Source organism: Bombina bombina, chromosome 7, assembly GCF_027579735.1.
Source record: "Bombina bombina isolate aBomBom1 chromosome 7, aBomBom1.pri, whole genome shotgun sequence".
Classification (NCBI taxonomy): domain Eukaryota; kingdom Metazoa; phylum Chordata; class Amphibia; order Anura; family Bombinatoridae; genus Bombina; species Bombina bombina.
The window spans coordinates 205177498-205201357 of NC_069505.1; positions in this window are offsets into that span (position 1 = coordinate 205177498).

A 23860-nucleotide genomic window follows, 5' to 3' on the forward strand; every position below is an offset into this window, starting at 1 on the left:
GGTACTAGCGTGCCAGTGCTCATTCTTACTGACCACAAGAATTTAACTTATCTATCTGAAGCAAAACGTTTGTCGCCCCGACAGGCCAGATGGGCGCTATTTTTGTCTCGATTTAATTATGTGGTCTCCTACCTGCCTGGTAGTAAGAATGTTAGGGCTGATGCCCTCTCTTGACAATTTTCGCCTCTGTCCAAGGAGGAGTCTGTACTTACTCCTGTTATACCTCCTGACCATATTTTGGCTACCATACGTACTAATTTGACTTCTCCCTTGGGGGAGGAGATCCTGGCTGCACAAACCAATGCACCGCCTGAGAAACCTAGTGGTAAGTGTTTTGTTCCTGAGAATCTTCGAACTAAACTTTTGCACACTTACCACTATCCTAAAGCCGCAGGTCACCCAGGCAAGAACCAAATTATTTGGTCTGTCACTCAACAATTCTGGTGGCCAGGTCTTCGTTCTGATGTTGCTGCGTATGTTGCCTCCTGCTCAGTTTGTGCACAGAATAAGACTCCTCGACGTCTTCCTGTGGGTCTTCTTCAACCTATTGCTAATGGTGAGCGTCCTTGGACACATCTTTCCATGGACTTCATTGTCGAGCTCCCTGTTTCCAATGGCAATACTGTTATCCTTATGTTGGTTGACCGTTTTTCTAAAATGTCACATTGCATTCCCTTGATGAAGCTGCCTACCACTCAGGAGCTTGCTTCAATTTTTGCCCGGGAGGTCTTCCGTTTACATGGGTTACCGAAGGAGATAGTGTGGGACCGGGGTAGCCAGTTTGTCTCCAGATTTTGTCAATAAGCCCTTTTAAGGGCTACTGGTAGTTTATTCTTAGAGTAGGGGGTGTTTTTATTTTGGGGGGGCTTTTTTATTTTCACAGGGATTAGGTATAATTTTTGAAAATTTGGTAATTTTGTTTTTTATTTTATGTAATCTTAAGATTTTTTTATTTATTGTTATTGTAGCTTAAAGGGACAGTCTATACCAGAATTTTATTTTTTATTAGACTTCCCCTTTAATTTATACTTAGTTTATTTTTATTTTTATAGTAGTGCTAGGTTTTTTTATTTTAATAGTAACTTTAGTATTTTGTAATTTGGGTTCATTTAGGGGGTGCTAGGTTAGGGGGTGTTAGGTTTATCGCGTTGTGGGCTTTGGCGGTTTAGGGGTTAATACTTTGATAGGTTTATTGCGTTGTGGGCTTTGGCGGTTTAGGGGTTAATACTTTGAAAGGTTTATTGCATTGTGAGCTTTGGCGGTTTAGGGGGTTAATAATTTAGCAATTAATTATTTATTTTTTAAGGCATTTTCGGGAGTTATGGTGCTCCCATACTCAGCGCAAGGCCTGTTGCGGCTGCCTTTTATGGCGAGGTGAAAATGGAGTAAGGTTTCTCCATTTTGGCCACGTAAGTCCTTGCGCTGAATATTAGATACCGATTTGCAACGCGGTCCCATGTTAGCCTATGGGAGTAAAAATTGAGGGCGACGGATGACATATACGGCGTAACTTGTATGCTACGCCGTATATGTAATACCCAAATCGTGTAAAAACCGGCGTCGCCCGCTTTTGCGGGCGATGCCACATATGTAATGGAGCCCCCTGGGCTTGTGAAATTCTCTAAATGTATTCCTTATATTTAAGTATGTGAAGGAGATGCATACATTACATTACACAAAAAAAAATCTTAAATTAAAAATCGTATAAAATCAATAAAGGAAGGATTAAAATAAAATCATGCAATAAAAAAACTGTATTGTTAAATTGCATAATAAATTATAATTAAATTGTTCTGTAAAAAATCAAATTTTATGGAAAAAATCAATGCAAGAAAAAAAAAATGTAATGCACACTTTAGAAATCGTAATAAGACTATACTGCACATGCAAAAGCTCTGCAAAATTCTTAGTTATAAGTATGATATTCAAAGTGTGTTGTTTTCATTATTAAAAAATGCATACATTACAAGTGGAGAGCATTGTTCCTTTAACAAAAGGATACCAAGAGAATTATGCAAATTTGATTATAGGAGTAAATTGGAAAATGATTTAAAATGATATGATCTACAGTGGGGCAAAAAAGTATTTAGTCATCCACCAATTGTGCAAGTCCTCCCACTTAAGAAGATGAGAGAGGCCTGTAATTTTCATCATAGCTATACCTCAACTATGAGAGACAAAATGTGGAAATAAATCCAGACAATTACATTGTCTGATTTGGAAAGAATTTATTTGCAAATTATGATGGAAAATAAGTATTTGGTCAATATCAAAAGCTCATCTCAATACTTTGTTAAATATCCTTTGTTGGCAATGACAGAGGTCAAACATTTTCTGTAAGTCTTCACAAGGTTGTCACACACTGTTGCTGGTATGTTGGCCCATTCCTGCATGCAGATCTCCTCTAGAGCAGTGATGTTTTGGGGCTGTCGCTGGGCAATACGGACTTTCAACTCCCTCCAAAGGTTTTCTATGGGGTTGAGATCTGGAGGAGACTGGCTAGGCCACTCCAGGACCTTGAAATGCTTCTTACGAAGCCACTCCTTCGTTGCCCGGGCGGTGTGTTTGGGATCATTGTCATGCTGAAAGACCCAGCCATGTTTCATCTTCAATGCCCTTGCTGATGGAAGGAGGTTTGCACTCAAAATCTCACGATACATGGCCCCATTCATTCTTTCATGTACACGAATTAGTCGTCCTGTTCCCTTTGCAGAGAAACAGTCCCAAAGCATGATGTTGCCACCCCCATGCTTCACAATAGGTATAGTGTTCTTTGGTTGCAACTCAGCATTCTCTCTCCTCCAAACACGACGAGTTGTGTTTCTACCAAACAGTTCTACTTTGGTTTCATCTGACCATATGACATTCTCCCGATCCACTTCTGGATCATCCAAATGCTCTCTAGCATACTTCAAACGGGCCCAGACATGTACTGGCTTAAGCAGGGGGACACGCCTGGCACTGCAGGATCTGAATCCCTGGCGGCGTAGTGTGTTACTGATGGTAGCCTTTGTTATGTTGGTCCCAGTTCTCTGCAGGTCATTCACCAGGTCCCCCTGTGTGGTTCTGGGATGTTTGCTCACCGTTCTTGTGATAATTTTGACCCCACGGGGTGAGATCTTGCGTGGAGCACCAGATCGAGGGAGATTATCAGTGGTCTTGTATGTCTTCCATTTTCTAATTATTGTTCCCACAGCTGATTTCTTCACACCAAGCTGCTTGCCTATTGCAGATTCAGTCTTCCCAGCCTGGTGCAGGTCTACAATTTTGTTTCTGGTGTCCTTCGACAGCTCTTTGGTCTTGACCATAGTGGAGTTTGGAGTGTGACTGATTGAGGTTGTGGACAGGTGTCTTTTATACTGATAACAAGTTCAAACAGGTGCCATTAATACATGTAATGAGTGGAGGACAGAGGAGCCTCTTAAAGAAGAAGATACAGGTCTGTGAGAGCCAGACATCTTGCTTGTTTGTAGGTGACCAAATACTTATTTTCCACCATAATATGCAAATATTTTTTTTTCAAATCAGATAATGTGATTGTCTGGATTTGTTTCCACATTTTGTCTCTCATAGTTGAGGTATACCTATGATGAAAATTACAGGCCTCTCTCATCTTCATAAGTGGGAGAACTTGCACAATTGGTGGCTGACTAAATACTTTTTTTGCCCCACTGTATCTGATGATCTATCTGAATCATGAAATAAAGAAATTGGGTTTCATATCCCTTTAATGTTTAATGTTCCTTTAAAGAAAGCTGTTAAAATCAAAAGGTAATTTACTACAACAGTATCAGCTGTGCACTTCCTGTATCCTACTCAGATATTGGTTGACAGCGACACACCACTGTATGCTTGATAACACAACAATGTTTTGCTGAGAACTGGGACATTTGTTTTAATAAATAAAGACATTTCAAAATGTCTTTTTTTTTTTTTAGATGAAAAGTAATACCTGCTGTCAAAGTGTATGTGCAATTCAAAATAGTTATTTTATTAATATTGTGTAAACATCTCTTTGTACAATGAACAAAAGCAAAACTGCCTACATACAGTATACACTGCACTAATTAAAAATCCCTAGAAGCAAACTTCAATAAAATATAATGAGTCATTTTAAGTTTATTTCTATATGTCTTCTGGGCATGTGAGTGGATTTGCATTGCTGTTATCATTTTTACAGTTTGAAATATCCTGTCTCATTTCTTTAGTCAACAAGCTATATTTTACCCCCTGTATTTTTTATAGGTATCTGAGCAGTAGGGGAAATTGGATTTTAGTAAAGGCCAAGGTAGATACATCACTATGTTGAATCTATTTTTAAAGTTACATAAAAACCCCTTTGCATGTAATCCTGCAAAGGGGTTACACATTATTAAAGGGACAGACAACACCAGAATTGTTGTTATTTAAAAAGATAGATAATCCCTTTATTACCAATTCCCCAGTTTTGTATAACCAACACAGTTATAATAATATATGTTTTACCTCTGTGATAACCTTGTATCTAAGCCTCTGCAGACTGCCCCCTTATGTTAGTTCTTTTGACAGACTTGCATCTTAGCCAATTGGTGCGTGTTATCTATATGACACACATAAACTAATGCCCTCTAGTGGTGAAAAACTGTCAAAATGCATTCAGATTAGAGGCTGCCTTTAAGGTCCAAGAAATTAGCATATAAACCGTCCTCTTAGGTTTAGCTTTCAACTAAGTATACCAAGAGAACAAAGCAAAATTGGTGATAAAAGTAAATTGGAAAGTTGTATACAATGCCCATGATTCAGATGATGCCCTATCTGAGTCATGAAAGTTTATTTTGGGCTTGACTGGCCCTTTAAAGGCAGCTCCAGAGCAGCAATGTACTACTTGGAGCTAGATGAACACATCTGGTGAGCCAACAACAAGAGGCATGTGTGTAGCCACCAATCACCAGATAGCTCCAAGTAATGTATTGCTACTCCTGACCTTACCTAGATAAGTTTGGTGGGGTTTTTTTTTTGGGGGGGGGGGGGGGGTTACAAAGGATACAAAGACAATTAAGTAAATTTAATGACACAATTGAAAAGTCTCTTTTGCATAAAATATTTGAACCATGAAAGTTTCATTTCAACTATCATGTCCCTTTAAGTGAGGGGCTATGGGTAATAAAGGGATTATCTATCATTTAAACAATAAAATATCTGGAGTAGACTCTCCCTTTAACCCCTTAATGACCACAATGTACCCTGTATGTCACTGGTCGTTAAGGGTCTTTTCAGTACATAATAGCACAAGTCTAGCAAGAACACGCTATTAATGCCCTCCCTCCAGCAGGCTTTGAGGAATAGAGCAGTCTCAACGCTGGTGGCAAGACTGCCCTATAAAACAATCAAGTCCCAAAAAAAGGCCAGTGACATACAGGGTACGTCGCTGGTCCTTAAGGGGTTAAAACCAATTTCAGCAAAGAAGATGTTAATTTGTTTACAAAACATTATTTATTATTATTATTCTTTATTTATAAAGCGCCAACAGATTCCACAGCGCTGCCCATGGGTACAAGGATAACAGTACAATGGAGAAACAATACGATAAGACAAAATTTTACATACAAAAACAGGGGGAATTGAGGGCCCTATTCCCATGGGAATTTACAATCTACAATCTACAAAAACTGTTTAGGCTTGCCTAATATGTTATTCTATAGGAAGACAACAACAATGTCTTGTCATTTTTTTATAGTCCAAATCCAAACCCTTCAGAAGGGTTTAAAGTTTTTTGTTTTTTTTTCTATCCATCAATATAACACACAAGTGAGGGGATTATTAGAGAAAATAAGTCAATTTAACTTTAGTAGACATTGCTAATCACTAACAGTTATACCACTGAACTAGAGCACAGGTGATATAATCAGCTGATTACTAAATACATTTATTTTACCTGCTCTCATCCAAGGCAATCCTGAAAAATCTGTCCTGTTGGGGAGGTCTGAGGACAGGTTTAAAAACCAGTGAGTTAGACTCATTGTTTAAGTCCATCTGCCATCCATATAGGTTTCTCCCCACGTGTGGCGATGAGCAACATTCATACATTTGAAGTGGTACAAAATGAGCTATGTGCCAACCTCACAGCAGAGCACAGAAAAGTTACTTACTCATACACAACACATACACTCACTCATAAATACACACACTCAGTCATACATACTCACTCATAAATACCCACACTCACTCATACACACACACTCACTCATAAATACACACACTCAGTCATACACACACACTCACTCATAAATACCCACACTCACTCATACACACACACTCACTCATAAATACTCACACTCAGTCATACACACACACTCACTCATAAATACACACCCTCAGTCATACACACACACTCAGTCATACACACACACTCACTCATTAATACCCACACTCACTCATACACACACACTCACTCATAAATACCCACACTCAGTCATACACATACACTCATAAATACCCACACTCAGTCATATACACACTCATAAATACCCACACTCACTCATAAATACCCAAACTCAGTCATACACACACATTCACTCACTCATAAATACCCACACTCAGTCATATACACACTCATAAATACACACACTCAGTCATACACATACACTCACTCATAAATACACACACTCAGTCATACACACACACTCACTAATATATACACACACTTAGTCATACACACACACTCACTCATGAATACACACACTCAGTCATACACACACGCACTCATAAATACACACACTCAGTCATACACACACACACTCATAAATACACACACTCAGTCATACACACACGCACTCATAAATATGCACACTCATAAATACACACACTCAGTCATACACACACTCAGTCATACACACACACACACTCATATACACACATACTCACTGAAATATATATATATATATATATGTATATATATATATATATATATATATATCATCTCCAAGAACACAGGCACTCACTGGTCTTATAAAAGGTAATCCTTTATTCAATCCATTAAAACAATTATAATACGTTTCGGCACACCATTGTGCCTTTATCAAATGTGACAAAAATATTTAAAGCTTCATACCAAACTTACCCCAAATCACCACCTAAATACTATTGGAGTACATCACATGCCGCCAGTTCCCCGTGTGTGAGATCGGCGTCTGATGTCATCAGGGAGCGCTAAGCTGTGCGCCCTGTGAGATCGTGGAGCCGACGTAGCCATGGCAACATGTAAACAATACACGGTTTCTTGGCGGCTATGTTATATACCACCCCTAGTCAGGGTAATACCAGTAATAGTGAACACCCCCAATCTTTTTTAGGAGTGGCGACACGCTCGGCAGCAAAACCACCAACTATCCCCACTATAAGAAGAGAAGAGAGGGAAGAAAGATCAGAAGGGGGGCCACAAAAAAACAATTAGCAAGGAAAAAGTAGATATTATATTTAATCTTAGTAGCAGACATTTGAGTGAAGCGGAAACATCCCTGCTAAATCGAGGGCTATCGTTTATACCGACCCCCAAAACTGATTCTTTTGATATGTTGGTGGATGTACATAAGTTACAAAGGCAGCTGAAACTAAGAGATCATTTTAGAAATGATACATATGTCCCCACTCCATTCAAGAAGAAGTCTACCTTTGAACCTGCAAATACACATAACTCCAACAGAGGATACACACGGGCTCTTAGCCATGATATCAAACAAATACCCCAACAAAAGACTTATTCCAACCTGAGTAAATCTGAAGCACAGGCACTTACGGACCTGAAAAATGACACATCCATCATTATCCGCCCTGCGGATAAGGGGGGATCTGTTGTCATTTTAGATTACATAGATTACAGGAATGAGGCACTTAGACAGTTAAAAGACAGCCATACTTACAAAAAATTATCTCGTAACCCTACATCAACATACAAAAGGGTTATCGACAGATTTCTACAGGATGGCTTTGAGGCAGGCATACTCAGTGAACAGGAGTTGACGTTTCTTATCACTGATTATCCAAAGCTACCTGTACTCTACTTACTGCCAAGGGTGCACAAAATCTTACAAAATCCACCTGGCAGACCGATTGTGTCTGCCAGGGGCTCAATTCTATCCAGTTTGGCCATATACATTGACTCGCACCTCCAGCATGTTGTTAAGCATACTGAATCCTATTTAAAGGATTCCCCAGATATGATCCGTATTCTCAAAGAATATGCTGATTTAAGTGCTGATGATGTGCTTGTCACCATGGATGTGGACAGCCTTTACACTGTGATACCTCACCATGAGGGTGTGGAGGCTGTCAGGTCCATGGTGACGGGCAATGTTTTGTACAGCGGTCCACCCATTGAGTTTCTTTGCGAAATGTTAACACATTGCCTTGAGAAGAATTATTTTAAATTTGAAAATGATTATTTTTTGCAAATTGCAGGTACAGCCATGGGTTCAAATGTGGCACCCACTTATGCGAATCTCTACATGGCGTGGTATGAGCGTACTCTGATGCGGCCACACGATAACAGTAACATCATGTATTACACACGCTATATCGATGATGTGTTCTTGGTGTGGAGAGGTGGTGAACCAGCATTACTTGAGTGGGTGTCACATTTGAATACCATGGCTAGTCCAATCAGGTTTAAGTTGGAATACAGTACAGTATCTGTACATTTTTTGGATCTTAACATTTTCAAAGTTGATGCAGAGGGTATCACTCGGTTTGGTACCTCTCTTTATACTAAACCAACTGACCGCAATTCCTTGTTGGATGCGAGGAGTTTTCAACCTCTGCATCAAAAGAAAGGGATTGTCACCTCCCAACTCACTCGTGTCATTAGGAACAATAGTGAGTTACCTATGCTACATCAACAACTGGAAGAAATGGACGCAAAATTAGTGGAGAGAGGCTACACTAGAGAGATGGTTAAGAAGGCACGGGATGACCTTATGGACCCTACTAAGCTGGGAAAAAGGCAAAAGACAACCAAGTCAGACCCTGATCTGATTAACATGGTCACTAAATATACACTAGATTAAAGACACCTCACTGAGGCGGTCCGGAGACATTGGCCAGTGGTAGGCAGTGATCCCACACTACCATTTGGGAGGGTTGCTGCCCCCAGAATAGCATACCGAAGAGCAAATAACCTAAGGGATATACTGGTTAAATCGGATCCAACAAGAAATTACAAAAAGGATACCTGGCTTAAACCCACGAAGATGGGCTGTTTTCCCTGTTCTGGATGTGTGACCTGCAATGGTATGCTTAGGGGCAATTCCTTTCAGCACCCTCACAGCAACAAAAGATTTGATATTAGGCATCGCCTTACTTGCACCAGCATATATGTAGTTATACATGATCATTTGCCCATGTTCCAGTGTCTATATCGGCAAAACTGTAACAACTTTCCGCGAGTGCATGGTAAACCACCGATGTGCGATACGCGAGGCCCTACGCACTGGTGAATCAGAACAACCAGTAGCTAGGCATTGCATTCAACATAAACATGCGGTTTCCAGTCTACGCACGATGCTTATAGACCATGTACCCCCACTCCCGAGAGGAGGTGATAGAGGGAATCTTCTACTACAATGCGAAACCAAGTGGATCTACAGGCTGAATACCATCTCTCCATACGGCCTCAACACCTCGCTGGACTTTAGCCCCTTCTACTAGATAATCTCTGTTCTTGTAATATAATCAGAGTATACATATCCTTCCTGTAGTAGCATATGGGTCTCACAATATGACAAATTAACAGTTCTCACATATTGTTCCTATGTTTCTACCATATTACTAGTAGGCATGACTGTAAGTCAGTATTTCACTCTATATGTAAATTGATATTGTTTACTGTCTTTATGACATCAAATGCTCTCTTGGTCTTTTTCACTTATTGTGATATGGATACAATGTTGTATAGATGCTCCTTTTAATGCACTTTGTTTTTTATGCACTATGTTTTTTATGCACTTTGTTTTTAGTGTTATTTGCCTGGAGTGTTGCGCTGATATATACATCTTTTTGTCCATTAGTTTGGAAATGTGCGGTATTTTGCACCTTCAAACAATAAGTATGGGGATCTTCGTTAATATGTGTATGCGGCGTCACACTCGATATGCAAACACATCTATTGGTTTATAACATAGCCGCCGAGAAACCGTGTATTGTTTACATGTTGCCATGGCAACGTCGGCTCCACGATCTCACAGGGCGCACAGCTTAGCGCTCCCTGATGACGTCAGACGCCGATCTCACACACGGGGAACTGGCGGCATGTGATGTACTCCAATAGTATTTAGGTGGTGATTTGATAAAGGCACAATGGTGTGCCGAAACGTCATGGTATTATAATTGTTTTAATGGATTGAATAAAGGATTACCTTTTATAAGACCAGTGAGTGCCTGTGTTCTTGGAGAGGATACGAATTGGTTTGCAGTGCACCTTGGCAGTTGAATTGGCGTAAGATTGTGCTGTCCTCTATCTGGACTGTATATATATATATATATATGTGTGTATCTTTCTCTCTCTCTCTCTCTCTCTCTCTCTCTATATATATATATATATATATATATATACATGTATCTCATATATATACATATATATATATATATATATATACACACTGTAAATATATATAGATCTCTCTCTCTCTATCTCTCTCTCTCTCTCTCTGTATATATATATATATATACAGGTAGAGAGTACTTAATCCAAACTTAATCCACTGCTTGGGACCAGAAAAAGGTTGGAATAGTTTGGAATTACGAATATTTGCATCTTTATAATAGGGAGAGGGCATATAGTTTGGATTTACGAATATTTGCATCTTTATAATAGGGAGAGGGCATATATTTATTTTTTTATTACTGACCAAAATAACTTGTACATTAATTGCTCCATCTTGAAATGTCTTAGTAACATAAGTAACCAATTTGTATTCTTTCCAATGCCTGACACACTTTGTTTATAGAACAGCAGGGGTTAATATGGCAGTGTTTTTACCTTTTATATGTAATCAATAGCTGTGTAGAGACTGCTTTTTAAGCTGACACTGATTATTGCACTATCGGTCTATGATTACGGCACCTGCCAGAACGCGTAAGACCGTTTATCTCCTGTCTTACCTGTGATACTATTTTTAATATGCATTGAATAAAGCTTTGATGTTTACACTTTATGGATTCAAGAACTTTTCCATTTTTCTACTGTTTGTTGGACTACAAGGAGTCCTTTTTCTCTTGAGATAGTATATAAAGCTCAAGGAGCGCCTAATGGGTGGTAAGACAAAGGAAATAGTTACCATTTAAAACATATCTATTTTAATAATAACAAATATATATACACACAAATAGAAAAAATATGAAAAAGTGAAAAAAAATATATATATATAAATATATAAAAATATAAAAATACAAATAATGCGTATATATACGCATTATTTTTATATTTTATATATATATATATATATATATATATATATATATATATATATATATATATATATTCACTTTTTCATATTTTTTCACCCCCAAGGTGTATTATAGGACACTATCACAATATCTATTTTTGCATATTCACCCTATCTGATTTATCCTATGTCATTATCTTGACCACCAATTCCCATTTGAGATTCACACAGGTCTCTACGGAACTCTTTTAGACCATTGATTGATAATTTCCTGTTTTACATTTGCATTTTAACCAAGCCTTTCTATTATATATACAATTTTGTATTTTAACCTTATTTTATAATTTGTGTGTATAGCATGGATCCATGACTATTTGTGTGTGTATATATTTGTTATTATTAAATAGATATGTTTTAAATGGTAACTATTTCCTTTGCCTTACCACCCATTAGGCGCTCCTTGAGCTTTATATACTATCTGATGCTAACTTTTAGGGCAAGCTAGGGGCCCTTAGTCTTTAGGAGCTAATAGGAATCCACTTATGCCAAGCGCTGGGAGATATACCGTTTACAACTTTTTTCTTGAGATCCAGTTTGTTCCCTGGCCCCGATTATCCGAATCAAGCAGCATACGTTAATGTTCTCTATCAAGCACAGGGCAGACAGCGTTATCCTACTCTAGTTGCCTATTGGCCGGCACTAACCCAGAAGTAAAAATTACACAGGGATCAAGACTCATTACCGAAGCGGTGAGCAGCTTTTGCATTGGACATGTGAAGGCGTTGTCTGAGAGGACAGTGGTCCATTCTTCAAGTGGGGTGTTACCGGAGTAGCAGAAGGGTGAGTGTACTGTTCCGCATAGTGGATGCTACTGGCACAGAGATTTGGGATGAACTAGCCTATGTGGCGAATATATCACTGTGGTTCATGAACTGTTAGATGGCGAATTGTATGCTAAAGCTTGTGTTTCTTACATGGATACTGGGTGTGATATGTTTACAAATGGACTGTCCTTGAGGGGTTGGAAACCTTCTCTATAGTTTTTCCATATAAAAGTTATATTTACACTATACTGTAGTCTATTAAAGGGATACTAAACTCACATTATTTCTTTTATGATTCAGATAGAGCATGCAATTTTAAGCATTTTTCTAATTTACTGCTATTATCATTTTATTCTTCGTTCTCTTGCTATCTTTATTTGAAAAAGAAGGCATCTAAGCTAAGGAGCACAGCAAAAAGGAGTGTAGAGTCCCAAAAGCACAGCAAATAAAATGTAGGTTTATTAAATCCAGTAAAATCTGAGCATAAACAAGCTCGTGGGTCGACAGTGCAAACAAGTAAAAAGAGCAAGTGAGCGTGGCACCAAAGGCTTACATGTTTCGGCTGAAAGCCGTAATCATAGCCTGTGGTGCTACACACATGTGTACAATTTGAAAAGGATAACAATGCATCTAATAGGCTGAAAAACCTAGTGGACTACATGAAAAACACACCCACTTCAACTATCACTTATGTGTGAAAATTAACCCTTAGAGCTACAGAAGAAAATGAGTAAGAGACAGAACATTCAGACAACCTAGTTCGCTGTGTACTAAATGTACCTGGTATTAAAACATTAAATAGTATTATGTTATGATAATGTTACCTTCCCTTGCAATGCATTATATTATACTAGTCCCACGCGTGGGTGCGCGTGCGATCAGCTGCAAGAGTTTGTCTGAACTGCGCATGACGGCTTCAGACAAACTCTTGTCTTTTATAATATAGGATTATATTATATTGTATGGTATACAAATCTGAGAATATAATAACGTCATAGATGGCTTAAAGGACGAGATAAACATGACATGTATACATAGTAATGCAGAAAACAAAATCTAAACACAAGCAAGGCATAACAATAATAAGTATATTATTAGCAGTAATAAGAAGCAGCATAGAAAAAAGTAGTCATTTATGTATATTAAGTGTAAAATACCAATATTTGTATATACAAAGAACAATGTTGCTATGTATTATATTGCAATGAAGCTGAAGCATATTAGTTATAGAGCAAGTTACCACGTCAATATATTAGCTAAGTGAAAGGAGGGGATGGAAATATATAAACACATAAGTGTGAAGAGATGTCACCAAAGACGTGGCTAAGGGCTAAAGGATAACTCGTATAATTGCATTCCTCTTCATATGTATATTTGTGTTAATATTTGTCATTTATATCTATTGATAATGTAACAAGGGTATCAAAGAAATTACTCCCAATAGTTTATAAGCTCAAATCTTGAGTTAAGACCCTGGGGAAGTCTGGTTCTTAGCAGAAAAATCCAATATATTTCACGTGTGGCCAAAATCTTCTCAATTTTACCACCCCTGTGGGGAACCCTTGCTTTTTCAATAGCTGTCCATCTGAAGGAATTGAGGCAGCTGTTATATTTAGTTGCAAAATCTTGCACCAAAGGGGTGGTAGCAGTACCTCTGGTCAGTGTAGATATATGTGTCAGGAACCACCTAATTGACATACTGTCACTTTAACTTTCTACATCATGTGATCAGCACATCCTATTTAAGCTTACCTGTGTCCATCAATCATTGCTAGGTAATTTGATACTACTGAGAATCTTCACTCTAGCCTCACTTTGGATCAGCACAGACTGAATTCTGAATCCTCATTAATTGTTCCTGGGATCTCAGCTCTCTAATTCCCTCAGCGGTTCACCATACTGCCAGCACTATTTGGTAACGTGTTATTTTTGATTTTCACTCACCACCGACTGCAAGTTCTTTTCTCACACAGTACTGCATCTTTAACACGTTGGAGTGTGTTACGTCACTCTGCAGAGCGACACAGCGATCTCAAACTCAGACTCAGGACTTCCTGCAGCCACGCAGCCTGTCAGCAGTAGCAGCACCAGAGGACAGAATCTATGTACGGTACAGAGTTCATTCAAGTAACACATCCTTACACTTTACTGGCATATATAAGACTTTTACTACTTGCTGATGTATTGCTACTTTTGCCTGATATTCAGTTACTTTAAATTGTCTATGAGCAAACCAGGGTTTATTCTTGTAATAAAACCCGAAGTGGGGTGTGAGACTGAGCGGTTATTCATATATATATATGTATGCATATAAGGGTGTTGTACTGATTCCTCACATATTACCTAGCCATTAAACTGTTCACCCTCTCTACATATATATATTCTCTTTCACAGAAAATGGATGTAGCAGAATTGACTAACCGTGTTGGAACTCTCGCACAAAATATGGATCTCATGATCCAGGGGTTGAGAGAAATGCAAGCAGAAAATCTGGAGCTGCGTAAATTTATACGCGATCAAGCACAGCAAAAACCTGTTACTGCTGAAGCCCCACCTCCTGAGCCTATACCTTGTCCTCCTGACAAATTTTCTGGTGAAAGATCACAATTTCGTGATTTTAAAAACTCTTGCACACTTTACTTCTCCTTAAAACCACGTAGTTACCCGACTGATCGAATAAAAGTTCTCACAGTCATCTCATATTTGAGGGGTGAACCAAAGAGTTGGGCGAATACTTATTATGAGACTGACGATCCTTTACTGGATTCTCTAGAGTCCTTTTTCTCAGCTATGTCTCTTCTATATGAGGACCATGATAAGCAGACAACTGCAGAAACAGCTATTAGGTCCTTGAAACAAGGCCGGCGTCCCGTTGAAGAATATATAGCTGAGTTTAAAAGGTGGGCTCCGGATACTTTGTGGAACACCCCAGCCTTAAAAAAACAATTTCGCATCGGTTTATCCGACTTATTAAAAGATGAACTTGCCCGTATAGACATGCCTGATAACCTTGAGAATTTAATGACTATCATGATTAATATAGACCGTCGCCTCAGAGAAAGGAAGCATGAAAGGGGCACATCAGACCTATTCCAAAGGAAATCATACAGCTCTAGTTCTATTAGTACTCCTAAAAACCAGGATGAACCTATGGATATAGCTTTTGTTTGTGGGCCTCTTAAGCCAGAGGAAAAGACTAGACGCCGGTTAAACAACTTGTGCCTTTATTGTGCCTCCAAGGACCAAACCGTAAAGGAATGCCCAACCCTGCAAAAGTCAAGAAAGGGTAAGCATGAAAGGTTTAATCCTGAGCTTAAGCATAAAAATGTTTCAAATAACACTTCACATTTTAATCATTCTGTTTCTCTGCAGTGGGATCATCAGGTGGTATCCGCGCTGGCGGTGATTGATTCAGGAGCCACAAACAGCTTTATAGATTCCACTTTTGTGCACTTGTATAATATTCCACTAATAAAGAAAACTGTTTCACTCGCAATACGTGTTGTGGATGGGTCTTTAATTAATTCAGGTCCTATATCGCATCACACTCGACCTATACAGTTAACTTTTCCAAATGGTCATACTGAAGTGCGCACCTTTGATGTTATACACTCACCTCTTTTTCCTCTAATCTTGGGTTTTAATTGGCTGAAACAACACCAGCCCACGATAAACTGGCTTCAAGGCACTCTTACCTTTGATTCTCATTTCTGTAGAACTAACTGCATGCCTGAACCTATTCTGTTACAGTCCTCTACACAAATGATCCCAGATGAGTACTCAGATTTTAAAGATGTGTTTGACAAAAAACAAGCTCAAGCTTTGCCACCCCATAGGCCATTTGATTGTCCTATTGATCTCATACCCGGTTCAAAGATTCCTGTAGGTCATGTGTACCCTCTCTCACAACCAGAACTCACTCATTTGAAACAATATCTCAATGAAAATTTAGAAAAAGGTTTCATAAGGCCATCTTCCTCACCGGCAGGGGCCGGCATGTTCTTCGTCCGTAATAAGGATGACACCCTTAGACCAATCATTGACTACAGGGAACTCAATAAGTGCACAATAAAAAATCGATATCCTCTCCCTCTCATCCCGGAGTTGATTGAACGTCTCCAGGGTGCCAAAATATACACTAAGCTTGACTTACGCGGTGCATACAACTTGGTCAGGATGAGAGAGGGAGACGAGTGGCTCACAGCGTTCCGCACCTGATATGGCCTTTAGGAATATCTAGTAATGCCATTCGGGTTGTGCAACGCACCCGCCACATTTCAGTATTTCATTAATCATCTCTTTAAAGATCTACTTGACACTTGTGTAGTCATTTATTTGGATGATATCCTCATATATTCAGACACCATCGATAACCACATTAATCATGTTAGGACTGTTCTACTCAGACTTAGAAAGAACCAGCTGTTTGCTAAATTGGAGAAATGTATCTTCCATTCCGAGACTATTTCATTCCTAGGCTACCACATTTCCCCTAGAGGTATTAGGATGGAGTCAAACAAAGTAGAGGCCATTACCAACTGCCCCCCCCCCACCACCACCAGCTTCCAAAAAGGATGTACAGAGATTCCTAGGCTTCTCGAATTTTTACAGAAAGTTCATCAAGGATTTCTCAGCAATAGTGAAGCCTCAACCGAAACAACAGCATGAAAGAGGAGATATGTCATCCTTTTGAATAAAAGATTACAGGAAAGGCATTGATTTTAGAAACCCACAGATCATTATTTGCAACCGTGAATTTAGAAAAAAAAATTGATTACACAGCCGTGACACTTATTTATGCTCAGGCCTTTTTAATACGAGGGTCCCGGAGCCTCAACCGAAACAACAGCATGAAAGAGGAGATATGTCATCCTTTTGAATAAAAGATTACAGGAAAGGCATTGATTTTAGAAACCCACAGATCATTATTTGCAACCGTGAATTTAGAAAAAAAAATTGATTACACAGCCGTGACACTTATTTATGCTCAGGCCTTTTTAATACGAGGGTCCTGGAGCCTCAACCGAAACAACAGCATGAAAGAGGAGATATGTCATCCTTTTGAATAAAAGATTACAGGAAAGGCATTGATTTTAGAAACCCACAAATCATTATTTGCAACCGTGAATTTAGAAAAAAAAATTGATTACACAGCCGTGACACTTATTTATGCTCAGGCCTTTTTAATACGAGGGTCCCGGAGCCTCAACCGAAACAACAGCATGAAAGAGGAGATATGTCATCCTTTTGAATAAAAGATTACAGGAAAGGCATTGATTTTAGAAAGCCACAGATCATTATTTGCAACCGTGAAATTAGACAAAAACATTGATTAGACAGCCGTGACACTTATTTATGCTCAGGCCTTTTTAATACGAGGGTCCCGGAGCCTCAACCGAAACAACAGCATGAAAGAGGAGATATGTCATCCTTTTGAATAAAAGATTACAGGAAAGGCATTGATTTTAGAAACCCACAGATCATTATTTGCAACCGTGAATTTAGAAAAAAAAATTGATTACACAGCCGTGACACTTATTTATGCTCAGGCCTTTTTAATACGAGGGTCCCGGAGCCTCAACCGAAACAACAGCATGAAAGAGGAGATATGTCATCCTTTTGAATAAAAGATTACAGGAAAGGCATTGATTTTAGAAAGCCACAGATCATTATTTGCAACCGTGAAATTAAACAAAAACATTGATTAGACAGCCGTGACACTTATTTATGCTCAGGCCTTTTTAATACGAGGGTCCCGGAGCCTCAACCGAAACAACAGCATGAAAGAGGAGATATGTCATCCTTTTTAATAAAAGATTACAGGAAAGGCATTGATTTTAGAAACCCACAGATCGTTATTTGCAACCATGAATTTAGAAAAAAAAATTGATTACACAGCCGTGACACTTATTTATGCTCAGGCCTTTTTAATACGAGGGTCCCGGAGCCTCAACTGAAACAACAGCATGAAAGAGGAGATATGTCATCCTTTTGAATAAAAGATTACAGGAAAGGCATTGATTTTAGAAACCCACAGATCATTATTTGCAACCGTGAATTTAGAAAAAAAAATTGATTACACAGCCGTGACACTTATTTATGCTCAGGCCTTTTTAATACGAGGGTCCCGGAGCCTCAACCGAAACAACAGCATGAAAGAGGAGATATGTCATCCTTTTGAATAAAAGATTACAGGAAAGGCATTGATTTTAGAAAGCCACAGATCATTATTTGCAACCGTGAAATTAGACAAAAACATTGATTAGACAGCCGTGACACTTATTTATGCTCAGGCCTTTTTAATACGAGGGTCCCGGAGCCTCAACCGAAACAACAGCATGAAAGAGGAGATATGTCATCCTTTTTAATAAAAGATTACAGGAAAAGCATTGATTTTAGAAACCCACAGATCGTTATTTGCAACCATGAATTTAGAAAAAAAAATTGATTAGACAGCCGTGACACTTATTTATGCTCAGGCCTTTTTAATACGAGGGTCCCGGAGCCTCAACCGAAACAACAGCATGAAAGAGGAGATATGTCATACTTTTGAATAAAAGATTACAGGAAAGGCATTGATTTTAGAAAGCCACAGATCATTATTTGCAACCGTGAAATTACACAAAAACATTGATTAGACAGCCGTGACACTTATTTATGCTCAGGCCTTTTTAATACGAGGGTCCCGGAGCCTCAACCGAAACAACAGCATGAAAGAGGAGATATGTCATCCTTTTGAATAAAAGATTACAGGAAAGGCATTGATTTTAGAAACCCACAGATCATTATTTGCAACCGTGAAATTAGACAAAAACATTGATTAGACAGCCGTGACACTTATTTATGCTCAGGCCTTTTTAATACGAGGGTCCCGGAGGCTCAACCGAAACAACAGCATGAAAGAGGAGATATGTCATACTTTTGAATAAAAGATTACAGGAAAGGCATTGATTTTAGAAAGCCACAGATCATTATTTGCAACCGTGAAATTAGAAAAAAAAATTGATTACACACCCGTGACACTTATTTATGCTCAGGCCTTTTTAATACGAGGGTCCCGGAGCCTCAACCGAAACAACAGCATGAAAGAGGAGATATGTCATCCTTTTGAATAAAAGATTACAGGAAAGGCATTGATTTTAGAAAGCCACAGATCATTATTTGCAACCGTGAAATTAGACAAAAACATTGATTAGACAGCCGTGACACTTATTTATGCTCAGGCCTTTTTAATACGAGGGTCCCGGAGCCTCAACCGAAACAACAGCATGAAAGAGGAGATATGTCATCCTTTTGAATAAAAGATTACAGGAAAGGCATTGATTTTAGAAAGCCACAGATCATTATTTGCAACCGTGAAATTAGACAAAAACATTGATTAGACAGCCGTGACACTTATTTATGCTCAGGCCTTTTTAATACGAGGGTCCCGGAGCCTCAACCGAAACAACAGCATGAAAGAGGAGATATGTCATACTTTTGAATAAAAGATTACAGGAAAGGCATTGATTTCAGAAACCCACAGATCATTATTTGCAACCGTGAAATTAGAAAAAAACATTGATTACACAGCCGTGACACTTATTTATGCTCAGGCCTTTTTAATACGATGGTCCCGGAGCCTCAACCGAAACAACAGCATGAAAGAGGAGATATGTCATACTTTTGAATAAAAGATTACCGGAAAGGCATTGATTTTAGAAACCCACAGATCATTTATATGACCCGTGTAATAGAAAAAAACATTCATTAGACACCGGTTACACTTATTTATCCTCAGGCCTTGTTAATACTAGGGTCCCGGAGCCGCAACTGAAACAACAGCATGAAAGAGGACATATGTCAATCTTTTTGAATTATAGATTACAGGAAAGGCATTGATTTTAGAAACACTGAGATAATTACTTGCAACCGGGAAATAAAAAAAAAAAATTGAACAGACACCCAGTACACTTTATTATCCATAGGCCTTTTCAGCAGAGGCTCCAGGACCCTCAACAAAAACAAGAGCAGGGAGCTGGGCATAGGAGTACAATGGAGTGTGACAATAATAATCTGAAGGTGAAGATTGCATAGTTGTGGCATTTTAATTTTGTTATCGTGGGAACTTAGTACTTGCAATGACCTTGCTCTGGTGAATCCATATCGCAAATGTGTTATTTAAGGCACTGTTTGTCTATTTTTTTGAATATCAGCATTTGTTAAATGAAGCTCAACTTAGGCTGGTGAGAAACGACCTTTCTTCTGGCTGTTTCCAAATGTTGTGGCTCTGGACAAACATGTGAATAAGGGGCCATCAGCCATATTCTGCACGCAACCCCTTTGATGATTGACGATAAACATGTGTCACCTGCAAGCAGAGCTCGTTACTTCTGTCTAAATCATCTTCCTGGTATGGACAGGCCACTGTTTCCCACAGCAAGTACGAATTTTGAAATACAAGATTGTCTTGAGTATGGTAGGAAACCAAAGTTTATTTAATTCAGTACTATCTATCACCACAAAAAATGAACTTCTTGAAGCAACAAAAATGCCAGCAATTTCATGTGCTTATGGATGACAAGGACGTCATGTCCTTTGGTGCACAGAGATGGAGACGATTTTTGCCCTCCCTGTACACTACCCAGATGTCTCAAACATCACCAGAAACACAATACAGCCACTCTTGTGAAGTTCCTGGTGTTCCGGTAGCCATCTCTTTGCGCTCCTAAAGGAATACTTTATCAGTGTTTTTGTATACATCCGACAACAGCTTCGGAGACTGTGGTGACGCACATGTTATTTACTGTTGTTCCAGCTGTGGCAATATCAATTGGCATGAAAAAGTTAAGATTTGTGTGTTGTGGAGCCTATAGCTGTTAAGGTAGGACGTGTGTTTGAGGAGCTCCAGGTCTTACAAGTTACTTTGGAGTTCGTTTTCAACCTTAATTTAATTTTCTTTTTGGGATTCATAGTCACACTTTCTGGGGCTATCCAAGAGGAGCCTGGTAAAAGCAGTAGTAATCACCCCTTATATCAACGGGTACGGAGACCTGTTTTTTGCGTTTCCAATATTACGCCGTACCCCAAACTAATCCTGAATGAAAAAAAAAAATTAAAATTTGGACTAGTGACGCACATTTTATGCACGCTGTGGCAATTGCAATTTGCAATAAAAATAATCTGCTAACAACAACCACTACCTACGACCACACCTGACTCCTGAAGTCATGCTTCAGTTATTAAGTCAAGTTAAATTAATTTTTTTTTTCTTTATTATGCGCAGCAGAGGCTCCAGGACCCTCGACAAAACCAGCAGCAGGAAAGAGGACATATGGCATCCTTTTGAAAAAAATGATTATAGGAAAGGCATTGATTTTAGAAACACAGAGATCATTAGTTGCAACCGTGAAATCACAAAAAACTTCGATTATAAACCAAGTACACTTATTTATCCTTAGGCCTTTTTAGCAGAGGCTCCAGGACCCTCCACAAAACCAGCAGCATGAAAGAGGACATATGGCATACTTTAGAAAATTAGATTACAGGAAAGGCATTGATTTTAGAAACACAGAGATCATTAGTTGCAACCGTAAAATCACAAAAAACTTCGATTACACACCAAGTACACTTATTTATCCTTAGGCCTTTTTAGCAGAGGCTCCAGGACCCTCCACAAAACCAGCAGCATGAAAGAGGACATATGGCATACTTTAGAAAATTAGATTACAGGAAAGGCATTGATTTTAGAAACACAGAGATCATTAGTTGCAACCGTGAAATCTAAAAAAACATAGATTATACACCCAGTACACTTATTTATCCTTAGGCCTTTTTAGAAGAGTGTCCCGGAGCCTCAACAGAAAGAACAGCATGAAAGAGGACATATGGCATGAAAAATAGATTACAGGAAAGGCATTGATTTTAGAAAGACAGAAAAAAATTGTTACAAACGGGAAATCTAAAAAAACATTGAATAGACACCCAGTACACTTCTTTATCCTTCGGCCTTTTGAGCAGAGGCTCCAGGACACTCAACAAAACCAGCAGTAGGAAAGAGGACATATGGCATCCTTTGTGAAAAAAAGATTATAGGAAAGGCATTGATTTTAGAAACCCGGGGATAATTTGTTGCAACCGTGAATTTGAATAAAAAAAATGGTTGGATGGACACCCAGTACAATTCTTTCTTCCTAGGCCTTTTTATAAGAGGGTCCAGGACCCTCAAACAAAACACCAGCAGGAAAGGGGACATATGGCATACTTTTTAACAATACAGTAAGAGTACAGGAAAGGCATTGATTTTAGAAACACATAGATAATTTTTTGCAAATGTAAATTTGACACCCAGTACACCACTTTCTCCTTAGGCCTTTTTATAAGAGGGTCCTGGACCCTCAAAAAAAACACCAGCAGGAAAGAGGACATATGGCATACTTTTGAAAATTAGATTACAGGAAAGGCATTGATTTTAGAAACACAGAGATCAGTTATATGACCCGGGAAATAGAAAAAAAACATTGATTGGACACCCAGTACACTTCTTTATCCTTAGGCCTTTTTAAAAGAGTGTCCCGGAGCCTCAACAGAAAGAACAGCATGAAAGAGGACATATGGCATCCTTTTGAAAAATAGATTACAGGAAAGGCATTGATTTTTGAAAGACAGAAAAAATAAGTTACAACTGTGAAATCTAAAAAAACATTGAATAGACACCCAGTACACTTCTTTATCCTTCTGCCTTTTTAGCAGAGGCTCCAGGACACTCAACAAAACCAGCAGTAGGAAAGAGGACATATGGCATCCTTTGTGAAAAAAAGATTATAGGAAAGGCATTGATTTTAGAAACCCGGGGATAATTTGTTGCAACCGTGAATTTGAATTAAAAAAAAAGATTGGATGGACACCAGGTACAATTCTTTATCCATAATGCCTTTTTATAAGAGGGTCCAGGACCCTCAAACAAAAAACCAGCAGGAAAGAGGACATATGGCATACTTTTGAACAATAGAGTACAGGAAAGGCATAGATTTTAGAAACCCATAGAATTTTTTTTTAAAATGTAAATTTGAATAAAAAAAATGATTCGATGGACAGCCAGTACACCTCTTTCTCCTTAGGCCTTTTTATAAGAGGGTCCTGGACCCTCAAAAAAAACACCAGCAGGAAAGAGGACGTATGGCATCCTTTTGAACAATAGAGTACAGGTACAGCATTGATTTTACAAACCCAGAGATCATTTTGGTCAATTGTTAAATAGAAAAATAAAAATGAGTGGCCAACCAGAACACCTCTTTCTCCTTAGGCCTTTTTATAAGATGGTCCTGGACACTCAAAAAAAACACCAGCAGGAAAGAGGACGTATGGCATCCTTTTGAACAATAGAGTACAGGTACGGCATTGATTTTACAAAACCAGATATAATTTAGGTCAAATGAGAAATAGAAAATAAAAATGAGTGGACACCCAGTACACCTCTTTCACCTTAGGCCTTTTTATAAGAGTGTCCAGGACCCTCAAACAAAATACCAGCAGGAAAGAGAACATATGGCATACTTTGGAACAATAGAGTACTGGTACGGCATTGATTTGTGAAACCCACAGATAATTGTTTGTAAAAGTGAAATAGCACCAAAAACC